The sequence below is a fragment of the Doryrhamphus excisus genome, chromosome 18 (assembly GCF_030265055.1).
Source record: "Doryrhamphus excisus isolate RoL2022-K1 chromosome 18, RoL_Dexc_1.0, whole genome shotgun sequence".
Taxonomy (NCBI): domain Eukaryota; kingdom Metazoa; phylum Chordata; class Actinopteri; order Syngnathiformes; family Syngnathidae; genus Doryrhamphus; species Doryrhamphus excisus.
In genome coordinates, this window is record NC_080483.1 from 10,908,326 (window position 1) to 10,912,083 (window position 3,758).

Genomic DNA, 3,758 nt, shown 5'->3' on the forward strand with positions numbered 1-3,758 from the left:
GTATCGCCGTCCCAGCGTGAAACGGATAAAAGAATTGCGTCGATCACACCATTTAATTCATTCATTCATTTTCTACCGCTTTTTCCTCACGAGGGTCGCGGGGGGTGCTGGAGCCTATCCCAGCTGTCTTCGGGCGAGAGGCGGGGTACACCCTGGACTGGTCGCCAGCCAATCACAGGGCACATATAGACAAACAACCATTCACACTCGCATTCATACCTATGGACAATTTGGAGTGGCCAATTAACCTAGCATGTTTTTGGAATGTGGGAGGAAACCGGAGTACCCGGAGAAAACCCACGCATGCACGGGGAGAACATGCAAACTCCACACAGAGATGGCCGAGGGCGGGGACCGAACCCTGGTCTCCTAGCTGTGAGGTCTGCGCACTAACCACCAGACCGCCGTGCCGCCCCACACCATTTAATTTTACTTTAAAATTATGTTTTTTCCAATTACTCGAATAATCAACAAAATTTTCAGTGCAATACTCGATTAGTAAACTATTCGATAGCTGCAGCACTACTTACTATAATGTTTGCATTTTAAAATAAGGGGAGTTGTCTGGAAAAATAAAGGAAAATTAGAGTAAATAAAATTAATTCTCATCTTTCACAAAAAAAATCTGTGGTGGTAGCAGAGATGAGGATGCTGAGGTTCTCATTGGGAGTGACCAGGATAGATAGGATCAGGAACGAGTGTAGAGTAAAACCAAAGAGGAGGTTTATGGATGTAGAGTGATGGAGGACATGAGGGTAGTTGGTGTGAGAGATACAGATACAGAAGACAGAGTTGGATGGAAGCAATTGATTTGTTGTGGTGACCCCTGAAGGGAAAAGCCGAAAGAGAAAGAAGAAGTCTATAGTGGCCACTAGGTGTCACTAGTAATACACAGAGAACTGATCGCCAAAGACAGGCATTGTGGCATCTCCAACATCCCTTCCTGTCCACATTTGGAAGACATGCATTGAAACAAAAGTCTTATTTCTATCTTAAATGGCTTATTTTATGTACTATTTACCTACTACGCTAGGTGAAAATCAGATTTAGAAAGTCATAAGCAGGTTTTTTATGCTCTAACTACAAAAATATTCAATGTATTAATATTGCAGAAATTAAACTTACTGCGGTCGGATCTGGAACCGATTAACTACGATAAATGAGGGATTACTGTACTTAACATTTACAGGCAGAAGTCCTGCCAATATGGCATCATTAAGAACACAGCAGAGCTTAAATTAGATCATGTCTTGTGATTATTACTGCTTCTCTCCAAAACACATCTCATCCCAAATGTGTCAAAACATGAATATTGTAAAATGAGAATCGATACCAGAATTGAAGTATTGATATTTTGCTATTGATCCACTTGCCTACTGCGAAAGTTGATACAAATAGAATAGTGACAATGAACATATGCCTCGCAGGAAATCTGGTCTTACAATGTTGACTTAGGAAAAAAAAAATGCTTTCCAGATCTCGTTTTACAAAATGACAACATCAACGGGAAGCACCGCAACCCAGACACAGTGAACAAGTCACTTTCGGGCCTTTCTTCCAGTGGAATGTGCGCAGAAGAAATAAAAGCTGCCATTGTCTCCTTCTTCCTCTGATTGGCCATCTGTCTATCATGCAGGCAGCTGGCGGACCCTCTGACACACCAATGTGTGTCATCTGGGGTCCTTTGCATCCAATGGCAGTTTTTTTTTTGTTTAAATGACCAAAGTCTTTCAGTTTAAGGTTAAGCATCATGTTGCTGTTGATGTTGTAACATAAAGTAGTAGTTTTGTGCTAATAGTTATACATACGTATATATGTACTTATATATATATGAGAAATGCCTACGCTGTGGTGGTTGGTTACACTCGCCGTTAGCTGCAAACAGTATAGGAGCCTTTTGAAACCAAGCATTTCGAGCCATCCAAACGTCTTTCAGGGCTCACTTCCAAATACGCAAACCTCATTATCTGAAACTTTTATCGTTTAACACCAAAATACAAAATTCGAACTACATTTATAGGTCAGAGAAGTGAAAAAAATCTTAATAGGTCCCCTTTAAAGCCCTCTGGAACCTGTGAAGTTCAGTCTCAGTAGGAAAAGATCTCTAGTATGTCTCCAGTAAACAGACCCAGCACCCTATCAGTCCTCCCCACTGGGACCAGGGATGGAGTAGAACCCCGAGCACAGTGGGCTAACATCGTGGCGCGACTGTTATTTTCATAAAAGGGCATTAAAGTGTATATTTAAAGTGTATTTAAGTGTGTGTTATGCAAAAGTGAATTTTTATGTTTTACTAGTAATATGTGCCACTAGAGCATGTTTGAGCATCTCCCTCATGTTTACCCGGGCGCTCAAATGCTTACTTTAAAGTTGCAGCTTGACATCATACAGGATATGACAACCGCTAGCTGGATGAGCCCCTCCCATCTATGCACCCACTACTTTGTTACAAAAAACAGCAGACAAAAAAAGTAGGCTTCGCTACACATCTTAAAATGATAATTGGCACTCAACCAACTATTCTTCAGTCTGTATATCTGATCATTTGGATTTGTTAAGTGAATAAGGTACCCTCGCTATGCTAGTAATATTCATGTCCTCCTGTCCAACTCCTTAATGTTGTATGTGATCAAGTCTATTGCACCTACAGTGGTGCCTTGGTTAACATCCACCCCCTGTTAGCATTTTTTTCAGTGAACAAACAATTTTTTTTTGTTAAAGTTGTGCTTGGCCTGCATTCGCCTGCTTATTTAGCGTCCAAAATACCATCCAGTTTGTTGACATCACCATCTTGGCAATGGACCGCACCGAGACAAAGGTGCAAGACTTCCAAATATTATATTTTTAGAGAAAAGATGTCAGCGGTATGCCTCACAAGTGGCTGTTATCGGCTGCAGTGCACATTCACGTTCAGGGTGACGTTTGTTTCTCCCTGTCTCAGTTTACATCCATAACATTCATTTCTGGTTCAACAACAAAAAATAAGCATTCAACTTACCATAGCATGTTCGGGAGTTAAACATAGCATACATATTCTCACCTGATATTTCGTTTAATTGATTGTTTTTACATTTTTGGCAAATTATGGTTGCAGCAGAATAATGTACTACAATTATTGCCTATAAAATCTCTGTAGTATGAACATATTTAGGTGTTATTAACGAATTATAACTACTATATTTTCTTTAGGAAAATTTGCTTTGGTTAGAGTCTGTTCTGGTTTAAGTCGGACCTTTTGGAAGATATTAATGACGTTAACCAATGCTCCACTCTAATGTATGTATGTATTGTATGTGTAAAAAGCTAAGACACACATTCATGGACAAACAGCTCATATGCATGAAAAGCTACACACACACACACACACACAACGGTGTGTTCCCAGTCGGGCTTCCTAAAAGACTCTTAAACTGTCAAAATTCCAGCACCAAGGCTAACACACTTCCAACACAGTTACTGCTGCCACTTATGTAAAAGAGTTGAAAGAGAATACAATAGATAAAGATAAGCACACACACACACACACACACACACACAGTTTAGCGTTTAGCATTTTATCTAAGTGTGGACTGAGAGCTTCTTAGTTGTGTAAACAAGCTTGCCGAAGAGCTCTTAACTAAACAAAGCTAGAAAATGCAGATAGAAGAAGAAGAAGCAGCGTGGTGAGGAGAAGGAGGAGGAAGGAAAGGAGGAGGAGCAGTGCATGCATTTACTTAACATGACTTCCCCTCCTCGGCCAAAGCAAACAGGCTGTAGAG